The sequence below is a fragment of the Cervus canadensis genome, chromosome 30, assembly GCF_019320065.1.
Source record: "Cervus canadensis isolate Bull #8, Minnesota chromosome 30, ASM1932006v1, whole genome shotgun sequence".
Classification (NCBI taxonomy): domain Eukaryota; kingdom Metazoa; phylum Chordata; class Mammalia; order Artiodactyla; family Cervidae; genus Cervus; species Cervus canadensis.
This window is the reverse complement of record NC_057415.1, coordinates 36331569-36345011: the sequence shown is the minus strand read 5'-3', so window position 1 is coordinate 36345011 and position 13443 is coordinate 36331569. Positions and strand designations below refer to the sequence as shown.

General features: G+C 41.8%; 1 long non-coding RNA gene across 1 annotated transcript; it reads right to left on the bottom strand.

Annotated features, from left to right (window-relative positions):
* Positions 1-220: 220 nt before the first annotated feature.
* Positions 221-13014, bottom strand: LOC122431751. Its single transcript, XR_006266625.1, has 4 exons — positions 12956-13014; positions 2605-2685; positions 1102-1296; positions 221-470 (listed from the first exon to the last, which is right to left on the bottom strand). It is a non-coding gene; the product is annotated as an uncharacterized LOC122431751 (long non-coding RNA).
* Between the last annotated feature and the right edge of the window lie 429 nt (positions 13015-13443).

Genomic DNA, 13443 nt, shown 5'->3' with positions numbered 1-13443 from the left:
CCCCTGGAGGAGGGCATGGCAACCCACTCCAGTATTTTTGCCTGGAGAATCCCATGGACAGAGGAACCTGGTAGGCTACAGTCCATGGGGTCACAAAGAGTCAGACATGACTGAAGTGACCTAGCATGCATGGATGCCTTTGAACCTTACACACTTTGCCCTTAGAAGAATTGCCTTGACCAGCCTCCCCACACCCCACACTCCTACTCACCCACTGTCTTACGGGAAGCAAGATGAGTTGGTTGCATCTTCAGACTTTGGCCTGATGATGCATGTTTGTGCATAGCGGGTGATTGGTTTCATATGACTGTATGATCCAGCAGCTGGAGACATCTGCTTGCACTTAGACTCAGCAAACTTTCCACAGTCGGGAGTCAGCGTGCTCCTGGCTGAGCAGGGGGTGGCCCCTCTGGGCTGTGAAGTCTGGACTTAAGACTTGTGTCCTGGATTCACATGGGAGGAAGGAGAACCTAGACATGAAATAATGGGAGTAAGAATCCACACTCTAGCATCTCTGGATGTATAAATTACCTATGGAAATGGGGCAGCTGGACAGGAAGCAACCTATTACACTGACAAGGATGATTAAAGGAGACCTTGAAGGAGGCTTTGTTCCCGGAGCAGGGTGCAGGCCTTGGGGATATTGAGCCATGAAAAAGGGAGGATTGTCTCAGAAATAGCCTCAGCATGTGACCCATGGTGGGAAGGGACTCCCCAGATCTACAGTATAAGATCCTTCCCCACAGACCTGGATATTCACTCCATTGTATAGACAATGTGTAGATAGGAAGGAGCTCTGATCTTGGAATTATTTGATCCAGGTCTGTCTTCTGCATCTTTCATTCACTCCACATATCCTTGGACAAGTCCTGCTATTTCTCTGAGCAGCAGCTACTTCTTCCCAAAAAGGAGGCCATTTGAGATTAAATAAGATGCTCCATGTAAGTGTTTTTGTCTAATGTGAAATATTATCCAGATGTCAGGAATGGCCGTTACTATCCAAAGAACATCTCAAGATTGTAAAGATAGAAGTAAATATATTTTGTTCTACCAACCGGAGTAAAAATTATTCTACAGATCCCCTGAGAGATGGTTACCTACTTTTCACAGCAGTGTCTCATCTCCAGGGACAGGGTGGGCACAGTCTTGCAGAAAAGGCAGTTCTGTTTTCTGGGAGCCATGGCAGTCACAAAGTCCTGCCAAGCCCTTCACTGTCCCAGCAGGGGAGCCCCCAGGTCTGCTTTCTCTCCTCTGGGGCCAGGGGAACAAATGTGCTTCCTCCTTCACAAGAAACACCTGGAAATATTTGGAAATAGCAATAGGAAAGAAAAGTCATAGACATCGTTGTGAAGTAGACCCGCAAATCATGTCCTGCTTTTCTGTTCTTCATCCGTGTGATCTTGAGCGTGAACTCAGTTGACCTCAGCACTCCTCTCTGTACAGGGGGTGGTAATACCGACCAGTGAGTGGATGACGTGGGAGCCTGACCCCGTGCTACAGCTTCCACGAGGCCCCCAGGAAGATGTCACTATCAAGCTGTTGCTCTAGTGCTGTGAGTGACCTGCTATTGTCACTGGTGTTCCCCACTTCAACACACATGGGAGTCACAGACTTTTCAAACGGGTCTCCCACAGCTTGGTTCCAGTCATTAGCAAACCAACGTTTTGCATCTTTAACTGAGTATCTTTCTCTGCTCCAGGCACTGGGGCAGGCACTGTGAGAATGCAAAACGGAAAGCATTCCAGACCAAACAAGAAATCATATCAGACCACGGCCGTGTTTCCAAGGTAACATGTGTCACAGAAGTATAATAAAGAGCTTTTTGGTTTTGTTTTTCTTTCCTTTTAAAATTATCTGCAAGATTTCATGTTCAGATTATTTACTTGCTCTAAACATAGTCTATGAAAGAGCTGTTAGGACCAACAGACAAAGAATCAAGAGGCGTCCACACTCCATAACCTATAACCATTTACTCTAGGCCTTACTCTTCTGAGATAATCCTTGCAAAAAATTGCCCATATAAAACAATTATTCCATAAGAGGCCAGTGAATCTTCCAAGATGCTGGCCAGATACTTTCAATCGAAAATATGGTCATGCTTCCTCATAGTTACTAGCATCAAATCTAAGTTCACTCTAGTGGTCCCCAGACTTCATAATCTGGTTCTCATAACCTTGCCCATGAAGGCTTCTGAGCCTGAGGGCTGATCACTCCTCCCCAGCCATCCCCAACCCTTACTGTCTGAACACCTATGCAGACGAGACTTCAGCTGGGCCAGCTTCCTACAGTTCACTGAGTAAGTCTTGCTCTCCCACCCTCTTGCCTGTGCGCAGGCTCAGAATTTCCTTCTCTTAGAGAACTTCTCACCTTCTCAGCCTGCAAGATTCCCACACATTCTTCTTTCCCACACGATTCCAAGGTTGAGCATCATTACTGATGTTAATGAGAAACTAGCCCCAGCACCCTCATTCCATTAAGGCCCTTCCCCCTGGTGCCAAAGCATCCCTGCCACCATCTTGCAGTTCTCCACTTTGAGGGGGTAATGTCCTATTGCTTTTTGGTCAGTAGCCTGAAAGCATGTTGGGAACAAAGGTCTTGACTTACTCATCTCTCTGTCATTCGTGATATTCCATAAAGACCTTCTGGATGGATGCACGGAAGCATGGATGGATGTGCAGGCAATTTCTAGAGCAAGTCAAAGACACATCATTCTCCTCTGTATGATAATTGCACAAAACCCAACAAATCACATAGCACCCTCTGAAACATCTTGGCCATAGCCATAAAGAAACCCAAAATGGGTGGAATTGATCTGTGAATTGTCAGATTTAATCCTGAATAGATGGCTCCACTTGACAACCATAAAAAAAGAATAATTATGCCATTTAATTTTTTATTCGTGTCTAGACATTCCAAAAAGTCAACATGACAAATGGTCCTTTGCCATTCACCTTATACTGTAACAGCTAATCCTAATCATGGGAAGAATTCTACTCTGTATTAAATTTCCCAAGCAACAGTAATTCTGTTCAGAAACAGAAAAAAAATAGAGAATAAAATGGAGAGACTGAAGTATGGCTTAATCTTCAGGCTTTTATGGGGACAGAGTGCACTCGTCAGACCCAACGGCAATTACGCATTAGCATTTGGTCTTCCCATGAATTCCTATTGGCTGTTGCTGGGCTCATTAATCTCCCTCACTCTTTTATGGAAGTCTGCTCTTGAATGAGCCAAAAGAATGTTCTACTGAAAATGCCATAATTGTCTCTCCAGGTGTAACTGATTCCTGATGGGTGGACACCAAAGGCTGCGTTGCTACGTGGCCCAAATACACTCAAACTTCCATCTGGCTAGTGTGTTTCTTTTCATGAACATGGCCTCCATGATTCTCCAAACCGAGTAAAATTTTATGAACCTGAAGCCGCCAAATCCCCCTTGTTTATGTAACCTCGGCTGACCTTTCCTTGCAGGCTGGTCTGGGAAAAAATCTGATGAATACACACACGCAACACAGTGCATGTCAACCTACTCCATGAGGACAACGTTTCCCCTCGACTTTGATAATGCTAGTTACAAAGCTCTCTTAACTGCAGGGTTGATGACATCTTCCTCAGGAATTCATGCCTCTGCTCAGAGGTATCCTCTGTGTAAGGCACCTTATCTAAAAGAGTCCCCTTCTGTCTATAGCCCTTTTCCCTACCTTAGCTTGCATCATCAGTTACTGAAAACAAGACCCAGGAGAATGGGAACTCAGGGGAAAAAGGAGCTGTGAGTATGAGAATTCAATCACATATCGTGAGCCTAGAATTAAATTCCTGGCACGCAGTTGCTGATGGAGGTAGGATGGGTAGAGAGAGAAGAAGAAGAAAAAGAAGAGGAGGAGCGGAAGAGGAAGAAGGAGAAGTGGGGGCGGGGGGTGGAGGATGGAGAAGGAGTAAAGAGGCTGATAAATGTTTATATATTGATGAGAGAGAAAAAAAAGTCCCTATTTTGTCATTTTGTACTTTATAGCTCTTATAAGCTATGCAGCCATGAAGAAGAGAAGACTGCATGCCTCCTTGACTCCGTTTCCTCATCTCAGTTCCCCCAGGACCCACAGGATTCTCTTTTGGGTACCAGGAGGAGACAAAGAAGAACTCAGAGAGGAGATGTGAACATCCCGGGTCACTCTGGCTCCTCCCAACCTCATCAACCTCACTTTTATCACTCTCGTCACCATCACCAATCACACAGTCCCTCTTGCAGCTTCCAGAACATGCCAGCATCTTGCCCACTTCAAAGCTTGGTCTGGGACTGTCTGCAAACTCATCGCACAGACAGATGCCCTCCCTCCAGACCCTATCTGAACTCTCTTCTCATCACTTTGTAAGAGAAGCATTTTGTGGTTGACGTTTTCTCCCCACAAGACCACAAGCCCCAGGACAGGGGGTATATCTATGTTATCAAACTTTTATGGATCACACGGACCTCGACTCGCAGCTGGAACATAATAAACACTCAATGCAAATCTGTTGGTAACAAGTGTTTCTGAAGGTGATATCAACTACTTCATATAATTGCCTGAAAGTTTAGACACAATCATTTAAAGTTGAGGGAACCATGGAAGTGTGTGTGTTGCGTGTTCAGTCACTCCGTTGTATCTGATTCTTTGTGACCCCATGGGCTATAATCCATCAGGCTCCTCTGTCCATGGGATTTTTCAGGCAAGAGTACTGGAATGGGTTGCCATTTCCTCCTCCAGGGGATCACCCTGATTCAGGGATTGAACCTGTCTCCTGCGTCTCCTTCATTACAGGCAGATTCTTTACAGTTGAGCCACTGGGGAAGCCCACCACGGAGGTAGCATCCATGAAGGGTAAATTTCTCAGCCATGTGGCTGGAACACAGCACAGTACATGCTGAACAAGTGCCAGATGCTATCAACATATTATTTTGGTTGTTATTACCACCTCTTCATTTATATCTTGGTGACATTTAGCTATTTAGCTCAGATATTTATATCTGAAATTTAAAATACTGTGTTAAACATGACACTCTCAGAAGTTCAGCAGAACACACTCAGAAGTTCTGCTACTTCTGACTTTGCTACTGACAAAAGCCATTTTTCCTGATACAGACTATACAATGGAATAGTTGAAGGGGACCAGGAGACCCACACTTTAGGATTTAGCATGAATTTAATGATTAAATGCTTTACTGTGACCTTGAAATAAGTTTGTGCAGGGCCAAATGTTATGGTCCGAAATAGCTTTTCTGTTGCAAACTGGATTTTAAAAACTACAAAGAATAGCCCCACTCTCATACCCTCTCTCTAAACCATCAATTGGGTAAGCATCAGATCAAACAGGAAAGCAGAAGCAACCTGCGTCCCTGGGCCTTTGTCACTGCTTCGGGTCCTGGAATATCTGTGATTTTTGGAGTTCCATGCTGTGGCATCGCCATGGTTCTGCGTGTCCACAGCTATCCCTGGCTACTGGGGCAGGGGCCCTGCCTCTGCTCTTGGTGTCAGAAACCAGCCTGGCCCAGCGGCCTGGCTTTGCTGACTCACAGGGCCTGACACCGGGCAGAGCAGACCTGTGTGCCGACCCGAGAAAGTAACGAGGAGACTGATTTGCCGCCGGGAAAGACCTGTGCCTTTGGGTACCAGGAAGAGAAGACAGGCTCAGAGAGATCTGAATGTCCCTCTAATCACACCAGTTAGCATTTGACAGCATCAGCCTTTCCATCATTAGGCCAACTTACATAGTTTTATATGCAAGCTGTAAAATGGAGCCTGAAGCTCCAATGAAGTCTGAAGCCTGAAGCAAGTCCTTTATCACAAGATCTCTGCCTCCCTGGAACATCACTGGTTTCCAAACTTGCAGGGAAGTAGAGTGGTTGGGGCGGTGGGGAGCCACTGAGCAGTTTAAAACTAATTTAAAAAACAGAAAGATAGCAAAATGTGTCTCTTTACACAAATGTGACTTCATTTATACAATGACCTAGTCCACCATCTGCTGCAAGCTCACTCACTGTGGTCCTTGTTCCTTGATTCCCACAGTCCCTTAGTCCTCTAGCAGAATAAGAAAATCAGAACCTTCCAGGGCTGCAGTCTTGTGTTACAGGACCTTTAAGATGTCTTAGTAAAATACAATTAATTACTAACTCTGACAACCAGTGCTTAAATAGGACAAAGAACCAAGTGAAAAAAAACAAGAATGTTTTTAGGTCTAGAATTAGCCACCAAACTATCTCAGCAAATGCTTTAATATATTTGTTTTCTATCTGGTTTGAATGTTTTGTCACTCAATACTCACAAAAATTCAACTCTACTTGGTAAAGAATCACACGACTTCAAGTATTCCTGAATGTTACAATAATTTTTTCTCTTTGTGTGTACTAAGTCGCTTCAGTCGTGTCAGACTGTCTGTGACATAATGGACCACAGCCCACCAGGCTCTTTGTTCACAGGATTCTCCAGACAAGAGTACTGGAGTGGGTTGCCATGCCCTCCTCCAGGGGATCCTCCTGACCCAGGGATCGAACCCAAGTCTCTTATGTTTCCTGCATTGGCAGACATGTTCTTTACCAGTAGTAAAGAAGCCCCTTCTTTACTGGGAAGCCCCTTCTTTCTTCAGTACTGGACAAATCCAAGATGGACGGAGATTCAGAAGTGTTTTTTTGTTTGTTTTGTTTTTTAATAGGAATGGAATTCAAACAGCGAAGTTGGGAAGTAGGGGCTAGGGAGTTAGCCAACGAGTTGAAGAGACCGGGTGTTCATTTGAGCACCTCATGGGGTCCGGAGCACCATCTGGGGTTCCTGTGATACCATTGAGGCATCAGAATGTGCATGCGTGCCACCCTTTCTTCAAGCCCTGATGTGTTACAGCTGCTCAGGGGTTGAGCTGGGGTGCAAACCCCACCTGTGAGGAGGCTGGGGGACTGACTCCGAGTGGGCAGCATAGGGTAGCAGAGGGAACAGAGGAGTCAGGAGACCCAGGCTCTAACCCAGTTCGGAAAACTCTGAGCTGAGGGATTTGGAATGCCTTATGTCCGTTCTCTGAGCTTCCTGAATCTAGGATGTCCACTTGGGATAATAATCCTTGGACAGGTCTTCTCTCTTGGCTGCTATGAGAGCCCAGTGAATGCAACAGGGATTTATAAATGGTACATCCTTCAATAACAAAAAGGTATTAAATTAATAACACTGGTGGCTCAGTGGTAAAGAACCCACCTGTGATGCAGGAGATGGGAGTTTTATTCCTGGGTCGGGAAGATCCCCTGAAGGAGGAAATGGCAACCCACTTCAGTATTTTGCTGGAGAAATCTCATTGACAGAGGCGCCTGGTGAGCTACAGGTCATGGGGTCACAGAGTCGGGCATGACTGAGTGACTGAACAATCACAACGCTTAAATACTGAGGCAGCCCCACAAGGTAGTTTTGGGGGTGGATGACAGCATTTTGACATCAAATTTCATTGTGAGGAAGTTATTCCCTGCTCAGTCCTTTCAATTCTTATTTACTTCCAGGAGGAAGTCTCAGTTTGATGCCAATGCACCGTTAACATCCCTTAAACTCTGGTTCATCTCCCTTATTAACAAAGAAGCAAGATGTCTTAGGGTTAAAGCTTTCTGCAGACAGTGCTATCTAGACAGGAGTCAGATGGCATTCCCAGTCTCCATCAGGAAGCCGATGCTGCAGTCAGTTACCAGGATCTCAGAATGCTCATCCGGGGCTGGGTCAGTCCATGTTTCCTGATTTTGAAGACAGAGTGTGCATCTGGAGTCAAAGATCATTTGCCCCTGAGGTTGCAAACTGACTGTCCACAGACTGTGTTCAACCCACAGATGTGTCTGTTTGGCCTCAACAGGGCACTGCTAGTTTGTTCTATTTTTTTTAATGAGTTGCTAATTAGATGTGAAATTAGGATATTTCACATAAAAATCTAGATCTGGGGCTTTTTGAAATAATTAGAAATGCTAACAATGCCTGGTCTGTTTTTCTGCATGGTAACCATGTATTGGGGTTACATTTTGGTAACACACCATTCCTTGTTTGCCAGGATTCCTGCCACTGCTCTGGTTACTTAAATTCCCTTCTTATTTTTCCCAAGCGGTTTAACTGACTATCCTTGAGTCAACCCAACTCTCCCATTTATAGGTGGGCAAACTTAGACCTTGAGAGTTGGTGGGCTGACAGGTATTCAGTGACTGACCCAAGGCCAGCTGGCTGGTAAAGCGGTAGGGCAAAGATGGTGGTGGGCTACTCTCCTGCCTGACTTCACACTCTTCCCAAAACACTCCTCAGCTTCTTTCATAAACAGGCTTCAAAACAACTGCAGGGCATTCTGAATTGCTCTTCTGAGGTCTCTCCTCCCCTCCCCTCACTTCACTTTTAGCCTGAACAGCTGTTTCATGTCCCACAGCAGAACAGAGGATTTCACAAAAAAGGAATGGGATAGCACAGTTCCATTACCATAGTCTAAAGAAGGATTTTTTTTTTTTAATTGAAGGACAATTGCTCTACAAGGTTTTGTTAGTTTCTGCTATACAACAACATGAATCAGTTACAAGTATACATATAAACCCTCCCTCTTGATAAGAAGGAAATTTTAGAAATTTACACATAGCTTCATTCTAAAAGAGGGATAGCATATGAAGGGTAGTAGAGAAAATGCAAAGATAAAACCACTTAAGCGCTGGGAAAATGTTGGCAACAATCTCCCAATATCACAGTTTTCATCTCATCTACATACCAGGCTTCTCGTCTCGAATCTTTCAGTTTACTGTTTATTATTCCTATAAATAATTCATTTTAAAGCTTTCAAGGAAAATTTTTTTTTTGCGTCCCCAGTTCCTGACCTTTGTGAAGTCACCATCTTGGCCTCCACATGAAAGGCAAGGACTTTAACAAGATTGCATATAAAAATGGTGCAGGAAAGGGGGTGAGAGATTTTGGCACGCCAAAGCCTTCCCAAGAGGGATGGCCTTGAAAGCCAGGCTCAACAACTGCTTCAGTGATCAATGCTAGAACTCAGATGCCCCAGCACCAACTGGCATCAGCCAATGTCACAAGACTATGTCCAAATACATAGAACGACGTCTGCTTCAGATTGGAGGGAGGTGATCTTGCTTTCCCAGGACCTCTGAGCTTAGACCAGGTTTCACTTGTGAATCTACAAGAATCAGCAGGTTCAAGAGGTGGGGATACACTCTATAACTACCACAGCGCCACAGATCACAGCAGTCCTGGAAAATCCATGTGTCCTTTCTCCAGCAACACAAAGCAGTGGTGAAGGAATATCTTTATCACAGGGCACTGGACATTTCGACTCACCTCTTCTGGACCCTCCCAGTTCCACACTGGAATCCCACCTCTTCGCCCTCCATCACTCCCCAAAGCTCCAGATTTCCTTGATGAATTCAAGGCTGAGCCCTGGGATCTCATCAGCTGGCGATGTGGATGGAATGATTCTCCCTCCACATTACATGCAAGTCAGGGCTCCCTCTGGACAGCAAGGAATAAATGAAGTGCAAGAGAGAATTATGCTTCTTTCATTTATCTGTTTCCCTAACATTTACTGGGTGTCTCTGCCATGCTAGTTGTAGTGGTGAAGGACTGAGTGAGACACTCACAAGAATCTTCTCTTTTGGAGGAGAGACTGATGAAACAGTAGTTTAAGGAAGGAGACAGGTGTTATCAAATATAAGGTGGGGGCAGGAGAATGAATGTATGTGGAATGAGGAATGGGGAGGAAGTGACATTAGGGGCAGATGAGAAAGATCAGGGAGATCAAACACAAATCAGACAGAAGGTTGAACGTGTATCAGTTGGAGAAATGGCCTGAGATAAAGCCTGGAAGCAAGTGTAATCAGGGAATTAGAAGCAGCTCCATATAAATAGAGAACAGAGGCCAGGTGAATAAAGATCTGAAAATGCCTGGTAATGCATTTCACTTATTCTATGTTTGATGGAAACATAAAGAAACCTTATAAACAGGGGGATGGCAGGCAGAATTTAGGGAATACCATTTGTCCTGCCAGGTAGGAAACAGAGGGAGAAATCCAGGCAGATGGCAATGCTCCAAAGTCACAATAATGATAACTAACAACCTCAAAGAGAACTTCCAAAACACAGAGCTGACCTCAGATCCACCATAAACATCTCTGTGGATGAAAAACAGAATAAAAACAAGCTAAGAAATAGACTGAAGCTACAGGCCCCTGGATCCCCAGTCCAAAGCAGGCCGGAGCATTCAGAATTTATACAGGGAATAAAGTTCAATTTGCTTAATGTGAAGCAAGGCTGAAGATTTCAGTTAGGCTCCCTGCTGGGAGTCAAGTTGGAGTTTGAGCTCCCCTGTTAGTAAGAAGAGATGGAAAATTAACTACTGCTGTGACCACTGTCTGGGGCTACAGCCACTTGAAAAAAGAGACCAGTGTATGCAGACCCAGCCTTGTAGCCAGGAATCAAGGTGATCCAAGCCATAAGCTCCCTGAAGTAATAGCATCAAAATATTCCCAGTGTCCATGGAGCAGCGATCTCAAATGGTTGACATAAAACATAGTTCTGGATAGCAGACCCAGAATCCACTGGAGGAAAACATTATAAATCTTCTAGAAAAGGGAGGAAATACATCAGAAGAAAACAAAACTCTTTCTGTGTAAGATTACCCTGCAAAGCAAAATTACAAAACTCATGAAGAAGCTATTAATAATCTTAAAAAAGAAAGCACACCATCCAAACAGCAAAACCTAAACCAAATGAAAATTAAAAATAACATTGAACCATATAAAAATCAGAAATCAAAACAATGATCATGAGATAAACAAATTACACAGAGTACATTTTTTAATCTAATAAAAGTACAAGTAATATTATAATCATCAAAGGGACAATAAAGAACAAAAATTACCAAGAATAGGTAAAATGGGAGCAGGAATACTGAAGAGGAAAAAGAATCTAAGAAAAATGTGTAATTGAAAAATATGATTTAAATAATTTTAAAAACTCAGATGATAAATCAATATCACAATAGCTGAGTAAGGAAAAGAAACAAAGAGAGAAATAAATCATTATAAGATTGCCTTATCTACAGACAAATGTCTGTTGCATTTCTATACACTAACAACAAAAGATCAAAAAGAGAAATTAAAGAAACAACCCCATTTGCCATCACATAAACAAACAAACAAACAACCTAGGAGACAAAAGACTTGTACTCCAATAATTATAGTATGCAATAAAATAAATTGAGGATGATACAGAAAGATGGAAAGATGCACCATGTTCTTAGATTGGAAGAATCAATATTGTTAAAATGACTATACTGCCTAAAGCGATCTACAGATTCAGTGATTCAGCGCAATTTCTATCAAATTATCAAGGGCATTTGATAGAACAGAAAAGTTTTAAATTTGTATGGAAACACAAAAGACTCCAAATAACCAAAGCAATTTTGAGAAAGAAAAATGGAGTTGGAAGAATCAGGCTCCTGAAGTTCAAACTATACTACAAAGCTTCAGTAATCAAGACAGTATGGTATTGGTATAAAACAGACATACAGATCAATGGAACAACATAGAAAGTGCAGAAATAAACCCATGTACCCATAAATTCAATAAATTTATGGAAAAAGAGGCAAGAATATACAATAGAGAAAAGACAATCTCCTCAATAAGTGGTGCTAGGAAAACTGGATAGGTACATGTTAAAGAATGAAATAAGAACATTCGATAATGCCATATACAAACTAAGCTCAAAATGGATTAAAGACCTAAATGTAAGACTGGATACTATAAAACTCCTAGAGGGAAACATAGGCAAAACCCTCTTTGACATAAATCACAGCAATATCTTTTTAGATTCATCTCCTAGATTAATGGAAATAAAAACAAAAAATAAACAAGTGGGACCTAATTAAACTTAAAACTTTTGCACAGAAAAGGAAACCATGAACAAAATAAAAAGACAACCTATAGAATGGGAGAAAATATTTGCAAACAATGTGACTGACAAGCAATTAATTTCCAAAATATGCAAACAGCTCATACAGCTAAATATCAAAACAAACCAAAAACAAATAACCCAATCAAAAAAATGGGCAGAAGACCTAAATAGATATTTCTTCAGAGACATACAGATGCCCCATAAGCACAAATGTTCAACATTGCTAATTATTAGAGAAATGCAGATCAAAACTACAATGAGGTATCACATCACTCTGGTAGAATGGCCATCATCTACAAGGAATAAACATTGGAGAGGGTATGTAGAAAAGGGTATCCTCCTACACTGTTGGCGGGAATATAAATAGGTACAGCCGATATGCAGAACTGTATGGAAGTTCCTACACTCCAAGTAATACAACATTTTAGTGATAAGAGTCTAATCTCAAACTCACTTGACCCCAGAGCTTGCATTTTTAACCACTATACTGAATGGCCTCTCTATGATAGAATGCTAGAAATATTTCCTTGAAAAAATTCTGGAGGAAGCCAAGGAGGCCTGGTGTCACCCCTACTGTTCAACATTATCCAAGAGCCCTGGCTAATGCAATAAGAAAAATAAACAAATGATTTTTAAAATAGATTAAAAGACATAAAATGGATCTCCACTTGCAGAAAATATCATTAGAAAAATCCAAGAAAATTACAGAGAAAATATTAGAAAAGATAAGAGGATTCTGCAAGTTACAAGATCAACTCACAAATTCATTAGTGTTCTCAGAAAACCACCCTATCAATTACAAAATATAGTGGAAATTTAAGATAATTTCATAACAGCAAGCAAAACTTCAGGGCTCCTATAAATACTTCTAATAAAAATGTAAATAAACTTTTAGGGAAAAAACATTTAAGACATTTTTAAAGGACATAAAAGATAGCCTGAATAAATATTTACAGAAGAGAGGATTCAGCTTTAAACAGGCCTCTGTTCCGCCACAAAGATGATTTATACATTTGTTGTACTTACAATTAAAATCTCAGTAAGGTTTTCATCGAAATTGACAGGGCAAAGCTCATACTGTTCCTATAGAAGCATAAAGAAATAAGAAAATTTTGAAGAATAACAAAGATTACCAAAATCAGATATCAAGATTTATTCTATTATAAATAAACAGAAAAAAGATGGACTATTCAATAAATGGTACAAGGACAACTGATTTTCCATATGGAGACCAAAAAAAAATAATAAACTACTTAATTTTATTGTTTATTTATTTATTTTACATTAAATAAATGTCATGTGCATCGAAGATCACAACATGAGAAGTAAAACCTTTATAAGAAAATGTTTGAAAAATAACTCTTTGATCTCAGAATCAAGAATTCATTGAGCAAACAGTAAAGCTTAAATCAAACAAAGCAAAATGCTTGACTACAGTGAAACTAAAAATGTTTTACATGCTAAAGACACAACAAAAATGCAAACAAGTGTCACAGACTCGGAGAAGTTATTTG